General features: G+C 47.2%; 1 protein-coding gene across 8 annotated transcripts in view; it reads left to right on the forward strand.

The window, feature by feature from the left end:
- CADPS (calcium dependent secretion activator) overlaps positions 1-12330 on the forward strand; it is a 418422-nt gene that overhangs the window by 96029 nt on the left and 310063 nt on the right. The window lies entirely within an intron of this gene.

Here is a 12330-nt window from a genome sequence, read left to right on the forward strand (position 1 = left end):
CAGTACTCTCAAAGTGCCAGAAATGTATGTCGTGACCCAACAGGAATAGCAAAGACCTTGAAAAGCACTATGTATTGTAACAGAGGGCATCCTTAGTCTTTGTGCTTGTCATTGGAAAGTAATCCGAGTCACCTCTCTACTAGACACAACACCACGAATGCTTTGGTAAAATGAGTCAAAAGGTAAAACGATAGAGATTTCATTGGTAGTGACTAGTTACACTTAAACCTGGGAAGCTGGCACTGTGTCCTGCCCATGGGGCAAGCACAGACACTTGGCTAGTATTAAAGTTACTTATAGCCCGAGTTCAGCTTACTTACTAACAACTTTAATGACAAAATACGTAATAGTGCACTTACCATGCTGTCTGCAATTCTGAAAATGTCTTGTTGGAGGAATTTTAAATTCCTAATATTGGCTGTCCATCCACTCCCTGCTAATATTTGTCCAAAATTTGCTGTTCATACGTTAAAGTGACATAGACCAAGTTGGTTAGTTCAAATGTCACTTTGACCCAATTATTGTTTTTTGTCAACAAATTTCCATTTCCTGCTCTGTCAGCATATTCCCATGTCTACCAGCATATATGCACTTTGTGTACTTCGCATGTATGAATTGTGTGAACAATAATTTTCTTCCATTTATCTCAACCAGTGCAGTACTCAAGTACTCCTGAGCAACTCTACAATAATGATAGCTGGCTGATTTTTGTTGTTGTGTTTGTTTGTTTGTTTTTTGTTTTTGTACGGAAAATGCAGGTTCCTCAAAATCAATATTTTCTATTTTGAAAACAGGCTTTGCTGAAATATTTCTTTTTGGGTGGGCTCAACCCAAAGTAGAATAATTAAATGAGTAACGGATCCAAAATGTTTCATTTCAAATCAGTTGAACCGAAATTCCTATGCATTAGCCGTATTACCATTACACCGAGGAGTTGTGTTCAGAGACCAGGACTCTATTGCATGAGGCGCCGTGTACAACCACAGGAAAAGGCCATCCCTGCTCCAAAGAGCTTACACGGTATAAGACACGAGGAGACAGATGCATACAAATAGACAGACCACCGGGGATCAGCGAGGGCATCTCCGTAAGCATGATGGGCAGTGGTCTCGGCATGCCAGCAGCCAAACAAAACAGAGATCTGACTTTCCCTATCAACACTCTGCCTAATGGCAGTAGTTACTCCCACCCTGTTATCTCCTGGGCACAGGAGACTCCATTTCCTGGAAACCCATGTGCTGATGTGTCTCCAAGCAGAATACATAGTGCATCATGGGAACCACGTGAAACTAGGTGCATTCTGGGAGATGTAGTTTGGATGCTTGATGCCTCCACTCTGACTCCCTGGCCTGTTTCCCATAATGCACATAGATCCATGCATCTTCCTTAATGCATCACATAACTCAATCAGAGGCCAATCAGCTCACTGCTTTTATGGGAGAAACAGTCCTCCAGGCTATAGGAGAAATCAAGGCCAGAACTACATGGTTTTGTTCGTTCAGGGTATGCCTGTACTACATTAGCACAGCTGTAGCACTGTACCGTTGTAGTGTAGCTGCTTCCTTCATCAGTGAAGTTGTGACAGGTTGGCTCACAGAGGCCCCCTTCGGATTGTCACCTGGTGTGCTGGTCACACCTACGTGCCCTCTGGGTTGCCCCACCACCCTGTCCTGCTGGGCAAGAAGCTCTGGTCTCCCCCAGCCAAGACACAGAGTTGAGATATCCACCTTTCCCTCCCACCCCGAGCAACACAGATGCTCAATCAGCTCAGATGTCAGCCTTAACTACTAGAGCCGCCCCCCCCATTTTTTGAGATTTACAGGATCTTTCGAAAAAATGCCTCCTTTTCGAAAGAACCGTGTCTAGACTGCGGTTTCATTTTCGAAATAGTACTTTTTTGAAAGACCGCCATTACATGATTATGCAAATGAAGCATGGGATTAGAAAATAATGGAGATTGCCTCTCTCCTAGAACTGGAAGGGACCTTGAAAGGTCATTGAGTCCAGTCCCCTGCCTTCACAGCAGGACCAAGTACCATCCCTGACAAATTTTTGCCCCAAATCCCTAAATGGCCTCCATAAGGATTGAACTCACAACCCTGGGTTTAGCAGGCCAGTGCTGAAACCACTGAACTAGCCCTCCCCCATATTTAAAACCCAGCTTCATTTGCAATTTTGAAGTGTCTAATTTACATCCCTCTGTCAAAAGAGGGATGTCGTCTAGACACACCCCAAGAGAAATTGTTTCAAAGTATGTTCCTCACTCCTTGTCCTTGCTTGGGACTCTTTCAAGACAGAGCTGATCTTTCTCTCTGGTTGTGTCTCTAGCTTTTTAGAGTTCTTTGTTTTCAGATTTCTTCATGTATATCCTCTCAATGTGGGGAGACAGTTTCAAAAGCCACATGAAGACGAAAACCTCATTGCATTCCATTACGTAAATAGACTTTCCCCAGGTTGGAAACCCTTCCTTTAGTCTCCCCATTCCCATGAAAAAAATACCAGATTCAAGATGCATTCCAGTCCTGAGTAGCATGGTCACATGTCTTACTAGGACCAACCACGGTTAGGGCTTACAGGAAAATCAAAACTATTTATAGATCATTGCCTTGAGTGCTGAGCCATTATGTATCTCGAGTATCAATAATGTTCCACGTTAGCATCTTCAGAGTTGTAAACAGGTCCACACGTCATATTTCTACATTCACGTACAAGAATGAGACATGCGCAGAAATAGAACATATACATTCAGTTGATTGCAACTTTAAAAATGTTACATGATGCATTTTGCCTAAAATGCCTTCAAGTTATGCGTGTTCATAAGCCCATTTTCATAAAGTGTGGGGGGGAGGCATGACGGGGTTTTTTCCATCAATGTGGTTAATTCACTTCTCCAAGAGGTGGTGGCAAGATTATGTTGGCACTCTTCCATTGAAAAATCTGATGCACAAAGGGGGTTAGGTCAAGCTAGCTGCATCGTCCGGAGCATACCACTTTTCACAGCCTTACCGCTGTAGCTAAGTTGATTTGATTTGGGGCTCAGAAATGTGTGAAGAGACAGAGAAATGGAACTGACTTTAGTTTGGCGGCATGTAGGTGTGCTGCGTGGGCTTGCGTCGCCTCTCAGACTGCTTTTACATCAAGCAGATTTTTCATCTCCTGCTTCTCTCCCCAGGCCTGATTCTCTCTGTGCCTAAAGAAGTGTACGCCACAGGCTGGGGGGACAGGGGCATAGCAGGGATACTCACTGAATCTGGCTTCTCCTATAGCCTACAAAACGTGCACTTGTTTTCCTGAGCCACGCTCTCCTTCCTGCTTCCTCGGGGCGAAAGTTCCTTCTTGTGAAAATCAGTGGCAGAATTCCCGTAGAATTCAGTGGCATAGGCGCAGATCCTCAGGGAAGATATTAAAACCATGCAGGTTACACTGCTTTATCCTTATACTTGAGGGCTACGTCTACACTGGCGTGATTTTCCGGAAATGCTTTTAACGGAAAAGTTTTCCGTTAAAAGCACTTTCAGAAAATCGCGTCTAGATTGGCAGGACGCTTTTCCACAAAAGCACTTTTTTTGGAAAAGCATCAGTGGCCAATCTAGACGCGGTTTTGCGCAAAAAAGCCCCATCGCCACTTTAGCCATCGGGGCTTTTTTGCGCAAAACAGTACTGTGCTGTTTACACTGGCCCTCTCGTGCAAATGATTTGCACGAGAGGGCTTTTGCCCAAACAGGAGCAGCACAGTATTTCCGCAAGAACACTGACGATCTCACAGTGTTCTTGTGGAAATTCAAGCGGCCAGTGTAGACAGCTGGCAAGTTTTTCCCGCAAAATCATATGATTTTGCGCAAAAACTTGCCAGTCTAGACACAGCCCAAGTGTAAACTATGGTGATCAGAATATGGCTGCCACTTTCCACCCCCTTCCTTCTTTGCAGAAATCATCCCCACTTTCCAGGAAATATGTAAGTTTCCATAATGGGAATTGCTGTGTTTTTTATGTTTCTCGGAGTGCTTGAAATTGCCTTGATGGGTGCAATATTCCACAGATACATCCCAAGACACTTAGCTTGGTCTTACGTTGGTTTCACAGTTCAGTTCAGTTTGTGTTGTACAGTGGCCTCAAAATGATCTAGTGGCACAATTATTGATTGAGTCCAATTAATGTGATTGTAAAAATAGGATGTGCCTGGCCTGGCTGATCCACAGTGTTTTCCCTGCTGTGAGCTTTCTAAGTGGTTACTCTGTTGCATTTCAGCACGCTTTTATACCCAGTCCTCCAGAAATCCAACACTGCTCAGTGGGACTGATATTGGTTACTTTGAGTAGGTTACAAAAATGACTTGGATTTAGTCTGATAGACACAGTTATTACTCTTCTGTTGTAAAGCAATTTTCAGCTCTCCATTTAATACAACTGGGCAACTATATCATATATAGTAACTTTCACAAGGCTTCCCTTCCACAAGTGTTTATTGGATAATGGGGTTGTTTTTTCCAGTTTTTCTAATGACAGAAAACAGTCGGAAGGCAATAAAAGAATTAACGTGAAACTAGGGATGAGTTCACCCAATAATACTCAAACATTTAATTCCTATCACTCGCACAATTCAAAGACCATAAATCATAATTAGGAAAGCTACATTTAAAAGACACATAATTGGAAAAGTAATATTGTGGCAGTTAACTGGATTTAGTAATTAATAGTCTTCATTGTACAAATTAGTTTGTCGGCCTAATCGCCGTTAATTCTGTAGTTGTTAACATGTTGTCATTTAGCACAGTGGATGTCTTTGTAACCTTCTTTTGTAACCTTTCAGTCCAATAATAAACCAGGATGTGATGCCAGCTCTTGTTTACCACCTCATACAGAATTTATGGGAATGGTTGCATAAAATACAGAACAATGCAAAGGAGGGAGTACTTGTATGGTCCAACTTGCATATCTGTGTTTAAATCTGAGGACTGTTGATTCAAGAATATAGAGAGATCAAACACGTCAGGGAGAAGGACCCTCTGTAACCCTAGATGATGCCTGAGGTCACAATCAGCATCCTCCCTTGCTGCTGGAAATTAAGTCTAGGCCTACACTAGGTGAAAAGTCGAAGTAAGATGCATAACTCCAGCTAAGTGAATAGTGTAGCTGTAATCGACGTACCTTACTTCGACTTACCATGGCATTCTGCTATGGGGGAAAGGGGGCGATGGGAGGAATTCTCCCATCCACTCCCCTTACGCATCATAGCCCACTCGAATACCAGAGTCTATGGGAGTATGATCACTGGTTGACTTATCAGGGCCTTACTAGACCCGCTAAATGACCCCGGGGGACAGGTAGACAAAGCCTATAGGATAAGCAAGTGTAGATGCCACAGTACGCAGGGAATGTCTCATTCTCTGTGAGCGATATTGGTGGGACTGGGTGGTCACATTCTGCACTTTCTGGAGTTTGAGTGGTTATTCAGGCGAATTTGGTGATTATTGGCAAGAATTCCATCCTGAAAAGCTTCCGGGTACTATTACAGGAGTCTTCTGTCTCTGTGTATGTAAACCGTTAGATTAGCCAGCACTAAAGAACACACAGCAGGAGTTGAAGCTTTGGGAGGAACTCTGAAACTTCATGTGCACTGCAGATAGCTTCCTTCGTGCAACTCTGAACGTGGACTTTCATGCCCCTCTTCAGAAGGGAACGAGGACTTGAGTCAGAAGGGGGATTGATTTGTCTGAGCAGGGTAGCTTATTTTTGTCATCCTTCCTGCCAAGTGTCTTTCTCTCTCCAAGCTATTCACTGCAAAAAGTGAAGATTTAGAATGGCTTCTCAACTATGAGAGTGGAGGAAAATTCAATGGTAAACCTAGCAGAGAATTTAAACTCTCACACACTATAGCAAATGGCAGCAATTGCTGCCACACGGGGGAACGTACGATTCTTTCCTGCTTTCGCTCACTGATTTGGCCTAATACTCCCAGCCCTGTCTCCAGACAGGTAGGAAGCTGAGAGTAATTTTCATCCCTCATCTGAAAAGGAATTGCCAGAGGATGGCCAGTTTATCACGGCTTCATTGAACACACGCGCTCAAAGAGAAAACTGCCCTTGCCATCTTGGAAGTAAAGACAAGCTCAGCTGATTTACTTGGATGTGACTGGGAGAGGAAAAACGAGACTATTTAAACCCAGCTGGGGAAATCAAAAGGGGTGGGTGGGAAGACGCTGTGACGTTATTTGCATTTTCTATCCACTTCTTTGTTGAAATGTTGTTCTGAGCAGCCCCGCAATACAGTAGATTCTGTTTATTAGCAGCTCAGTTGTCAGTAGCCAGCAAAAAGTTGCCATTATTTTAATTGCACCGTATATTCTACATACATACAGAGAGGGAGAGGGAGAGAGAGAGAAAAAAAACATGAATATCTGTTTTACATTTGAGAGAGTCTGTCTGTGTTTGTTCAAGAACTCATTTTACATGGTAAGAGAGAGTCCCACCAAATTCAGGATACAGCTTCCTCTTATCGTAACTGAAAGCAAGGTCAGGGTTTGGTTGTGCCAGGACAGTGGGCTGTGCCTGGAATGGGATTTTGCTTCTCATCAAACCATACAGAAAAGCGAGTGAAACAGGCTTCCTCGGGGCACACCCCCTCATCTGGGGCTGCCCAAGCCTCGCACCCCACGGGTGCCCTTTAGGGAGAGCAGGAGGGGCTGAAGTGCCCCTCCCTCCCCGGATTCATACAGGAGCATGGCTGGCTGTTCATCAGGGAGCGGGGGGAAAGTGCACCGTTTGCTGCATTCCTCACTCTGGCTGGGGAGCGCAAGGGGCAGCTGAACTTAGATCTGCTCCGGTGAGGGGATACGTTCCCCTCTCCTGGCTGTGCCCTCTGGAGCTGCAGCGGCCGAGGAGAGGTGCTTCTCACCTGGCCCCAAGCTGCTGCAGTGAGAGCGGGTTGGGCTTGTCTTTTCGCACGGGGCAGCCTGAACCCCTCCTCCCCAGAGCATGATTTAAATGGAGCATGGACCTTTTCATTTTATTTTCCAAAAAACAAAACTCAATTTTTTTGACCCGAGCACAGCCCGGTTAGTCTTCGAACCGCGTAACTTCCAGCAAACAGTTGAACAAAGCCTGAAGAACTGAAAACCCTTTGTTCCAGGGGAGGTAGACACCCACGTAGCCGTACTGCTAAAAAGAGAGTAAAGAACCTGTAATGGGCACGTAATCCTTTTCACACCATCTATTGCTGTGCTCTGGTACTGCAGGCTTTAACCTTCTGTGCAAAAAGCCTTTGTTGATGCAAGTAATTCACTGTCTGTTGTTCCTCTCTGGCCATCCCGAGTCAGTGGTCAGATGCGAAGGTTTACATAGAAAGAGGCTTTCAATCCCCCCTCTTCCCCCCAAACATCACTGGTACCTCTGGCAGGTAGGACTAATGCAAAGATTCCCAGATTCCTTGCGATATTGCCTCGTACCAGTCTGCCAGACAAGCACCTGAGTTCTGCAAAATGACAGATGAGCAGGAGTGGGAAGCAAGAGCTCTGCCCTTCCATAGAGCGTTAGGTAGAGCTGGTTGGGAATTTTACTCCGGAACGGCGGCTCAGTGGAAAATGCAGTTTCCACGAAGTCACTTTTGCCAACTCCCTTTGACTTTGTCAGTAAAAATGGAAGCCGAGTTTTTTGTTTTAGGTTAGTTTGATCCTGAACTGCATCTGCTTAGGTAGCCATGGTGCCCCCTGGGAGTGGTAGCTCAGGTACTGAATGGCCCTTGAGTCTTTCCTCCAAGTCAGGTGCCTTGGCCAGGTTACATCTTCCCTGAGACAACGCAGTTTCCCGTCTGAACGAGCCATGTACATCATGAGAGGTGCGGTTCTTCACAGGGTGTGCCCAGCGAGTTCAGCCCAGAGGGCTGAATGAGACCGCCAGGCATCCAAACGACAATTCACGGGAGGCTCTGTGGTACCTGTGGAGGATGCCGTTGAAAGTCAAACTGGTTTGCAACTGTTTCAACATCTCCAAGCTGCGGTTTTTCGGAATTTTGTGGTAGGAAAAAAAATTCAGTATTTTGGGTTTTGTTCCCATCCCAAATTAGGGTGAAAACAAAGGTTGAAACAGCAAAATTCCCTGTGAGGTAGGAATTCCGGGGTTTTTTACTCCGCTTTACTCAGGGTTTGGCCAAGATTTGCAGAAATGTAAAGGCAAGTAGGCATGCTGGGACGGTGACCGGGGGTCCAGAAACCGCAGGTGAGGGAGATCCAGCACATAAGTCAATCCTCAGGGGTGGAGAACCTCTGGCCTAGGGATCAGATCTGGCCCCCAGCTTGCCTGGATCCAGCTCCCCAGGTTCAGGGCTCCCTCCAGCAGCAGCGGGGAGCTGGAACTGGCACTCCAGCCCTCAGGCTCTCCGTTGTGGGGTGCAGGGACTCCCAAGTCTTGTGGACTGGAGTCTCATAGACTTTAAGGTCAGAAGGGACCATTATGATCATCTAGTCTGACCCCCTGCACAGTGCAGGCCACAGAATCTCACCCACCCCTCCTAGAATAATCCTCTCACCTATATCTCAGATATTGAAGCCTTCAAATACTTTGAAGACCCCAAGATGCAGAGAATCCTCCAGCTGTGATCTGTACCCCATGTACAATTGAGTCAGGCAAGCTAGCGCCAGCTCTGACCCACAGTCTCTGCCTGGTGGGGGAAGAAGCAGCTCTGCCTACTCCTATTCTTCCCCCCCCCCCAACCCCACCCCACCTCTCCCCACCCCCTGGAAAAATGGCAGCACAGCAAAGTGCTGCCTGAAGGCTTTTCCCCTTCCGCTCTGATTGGCCATAATCATGACCAATCGGAGCAGTGAGTGAGGGGTGGTGCCTGGGAGCGGCGGGGGACATGGAACCATATATGTCCCTGGGGAGCTGCACCTCATAAATGCTTCCTGTTTCCCAGGCCCTACAGGCTCCCACCCCCGCCTGCTGCTGTATCCCCCTGCACTCCTGCACCCTACCTCCCCGCTCGACTCCCCCCACTTCAGCTTGCTGCTGCACTCTCCCTCCCTCCCAACACTGAACCCCTCATTTTTGGCCCCACCTCAGGGCCTAGGTGGGCTCACAAAATGTACTAGCCTGGACACACACACACATCCCTTCCTGGTTCCTGGTGTGTGCGGGGAATGTGGGGTGTTTTTGTTTTGCTTCTCACTTTTTGTGAAGCCCCCAACTGATTTTTTTCAGTGAGTCTGTAGCCCCCAACCCAAAAAAGGTTCCCCAACCCCTGCTTTAAATGCAGGATGTGTTTATCAAACCACTAATTGAGCAACACAACACTCGCTGACAGTAAAGAATTTAGGAAGGCTACATTGAAAACTTATGAAGCATGTAAGGAAGAATTCTAATCGAATGATACATGTCACTTTCCATTCACTGTCAAATCTACTTGCTATATTTTTGTTAACTGGGCTTTGGAGAGTACAGCAGAAAATAGAATTCAATCCTTTGAATGTAGTTTCCACCCCTTAATATAGCTTGTTAAGCCATTGACTGGAATACAATGGAATTTGACAGACGTGTACAAAATGCACTCTTAATATTCAAGCTGCATTGGAGCTGGATCCTAAAATACCCTGGATGGCTGGGTTATTCTTTGCTTGGAAGTTGACAGGCACCTACTTAATATACAAAACTAGACTGTGTTGAATGGTATTTGAAAAAGACAGCTAGGCCCACATCTTCAGAGGTAGTTAGGCACCATCTTTTGGAGGTCTGGGTCGTCATAAGTAAAGGGAGTGGCTACCTCTCAATTAAGCTTTTATCCAAATTGTCACTGTCGCCAAGGGTCAATGTGAAGATGATCTTACTGTATATTTTAGATCTAGGAGGAGTTCTTGATTAAAACGGACTCACAAATGCTAAAATCTAAGACCACCAAATCTAGTGTGCAGTGTCCTCTTATCATAACTTAAAGTAAGGTAAAGATTAGCTGTGCCAAGACAATGGGATGTGCCTGGAATTTGATTTTCTCATACAATGGAAAGGGAGGAGTCTAATAGGAGGGGCAGTTATACTACAGAATGACCACAGGGGGCAGCAAGGGGCCAGAGATGGGTACTGAGACCGCTATAATCCCATTGGACCAGCAGGGGTGGAGAAAGGGGCAGCTGTCCCCCTATATATATTTCGGAGAGTTTGTCTGTTTCTGTTTCTGTGTGTCCCCCAGCCAGGGGACATGCACCCCTCCCCCGGCTATGGCTGGTGCAGAAACCATGGAGAGGTGCTTCTCACTGGGCCCCAAGCTGAAGCAGTGAGAGAGGGCTGGAATTGTCCTCCGTAGAGATGTGAACGGTTCACCAGTTACTTGGTAAGCATCAACCATTAAGGGTGATACTCACCAGGGAACAATTAATCATTACCCAAGAGCACCCCGTCCCTTGGGCTGTCGCTTCTGACCCCACATGAGGCTTCCTAGCCCCCTCTCTCCAGGGTAGCCTGCATTACTGAACGCCTAACACCTTCCCTCCCCCCCCAACCCTAACCCTAACCCTAACAAACAAAACTTATGTGAGTTAAGGACCTGAGCAACGCCGGGTAAAACTTCTAGCTGTGTATAAAGTAAGAGCGCCCTAAACTTAGAACACCCAGATCTTTAACACTCCTCCGTGAAACAGCACTTCTGAGGTGTCTCAAATGCCAAATCGTGTTCACTGCCTTGCATTAAAAATCTGAAACTTAATTAAAAATGTAATTGCTGTTTATGCTCTAGGGCAGTCTGGGGCCTTTTGAGCAATAACGGATCTCTTTCACTGTGATGGAAGAGCCAGGAGTCTGCCATGTGGCTCTGGGTGCTTTCCTCCTCACTGGGACATGGGGTGGAGACTCTGTATGATCAGCAATGCGTCTTACCGAAACGGATTTGAACAGCAAAGCCGAAACTGCCTGGAAACAAACCTGCTTTCTCAACATACGCCACAAATGGTGGAAATTCTCTGCCTGCCCTCCCCACTTCATTGCTTTCCCTTTTTCACTTATGCTGCTCTTTAGATGGGGTCTGTTCAGAGATGACACTAGGGACAAGAACAGCAGCTCACCCTTAGGGTCACTGCAGCCCTGTTTTACCAGTGGGGAAACTGAGGCCCAGAGGGACTGAGTGGCCTGTGATCATTCAGCAATCACAAACCCCACATCTCTGGACCACGCTGCCTCCCTGATTGGATTAAGTTCCAGGCTCGTGGGCCCGACTCTTAGCAGTGAGTGGGGTAGTACAGACCCCAAATCCACAAAGCACCAAACTCCTTCCTGGTTCCCAGGTTGTACTGGAATACCCAGTGTGCCCCCAGGGCGAGGCCGGGTCCCAAGGTGTGGGAGGGAAGCTCCCTCCAGCCCTGGTCTGCGGCCAGCCCGCCTTCGGGAGCAAGCCACCCAAAAGAAGCGAGGAAAGAAGGGCTCCCAGCCTTCCTCCCCCATGCACATCAGCAAAGCGAGGCAGCCCCCGAGGGAGATGGACATTGGCTCCTCCCATGGGGCGATGCAGCAGGCAGGCTGCTTGTGCCGGGGGGCAGCTCCAATGGGAAGTGCTACCCGTTGGGTTAGTTCCACATGGCCCTCTGGGGAGCGTTGCCTGGCTAGGTGGCACCAGCTGCTTCTTCTCCTTGGACTGCAGCTGCTGTTACTGTGCCAAGAGCATCAGCTGAGCGTTTAACACCGGCATCGCCTTCAAGGAGGCCTTGGCAGGCCAGCAACTGCTCTTCCAACCGCCGCAACGTCAGTCTCTGTGGCAGGGAGGACAAGCCCCTTGGGGCGATAGAGCAGAGATCGGACTTCTTGCAAGACTTGCTCGGCCTTTCTCCTGTTTGTGGGAGTCTTGGGTCAAAATGTTTCCAGTGGCAGAAAATGGGGCAAGTTACAAAAGGTCTGTCGGAAAGTGTTTTTTCCTGGCAAGGGTCCTCCAGTGGAACAGAAGATCAAAGCTCATTCACCTTGTTCATGCTGCCACTACCCCAGCAAGAAGAATCCCAAGCATTGTGACAGGCTGGGGACCGACTGGCTAAGTAGCAGTTCGGCAGAAAAGGACCTGGGGATGAGTGGATGAGAAGCTGGAGATGAGTCAACAGTGTGCCCTTGTAGCCAAGAAGCTCAATGGAATATTAGGGTGAATTAGGAGGAGCATTGCCAGCAGGTCTAGAAAAGTGATTATCCGCCTTTATTCGGCTCTGGGGAGGCCACATCTGGAGTGTAGCCTCCAGTTCTGGGCCCCCCACTATAGAAAGGACGTGGACGCATTGGAGAGGGTCCAGCAGAGGGCAACCAAAATGATGAGGGGGCTGGAGCACATGACATCTGAGGAGAGGCTGAGGGATGTGGGCTGATTCAGTCGA

Source organism: Pelodiscus sinensis, chromosome 11 (genome assembly GCF_052426305.1).
Source record: "Pelodiscus sinensis isolate ZL-2025 chromosome 11, ASM5242630v1, whole genome shotgun sequence".
Taxonomy (NCBI): Eukaryota; Metazoa; Chordata; order Testudines; family Trionychidae; genus Pelodiscus; species Pelodiscus sinensis.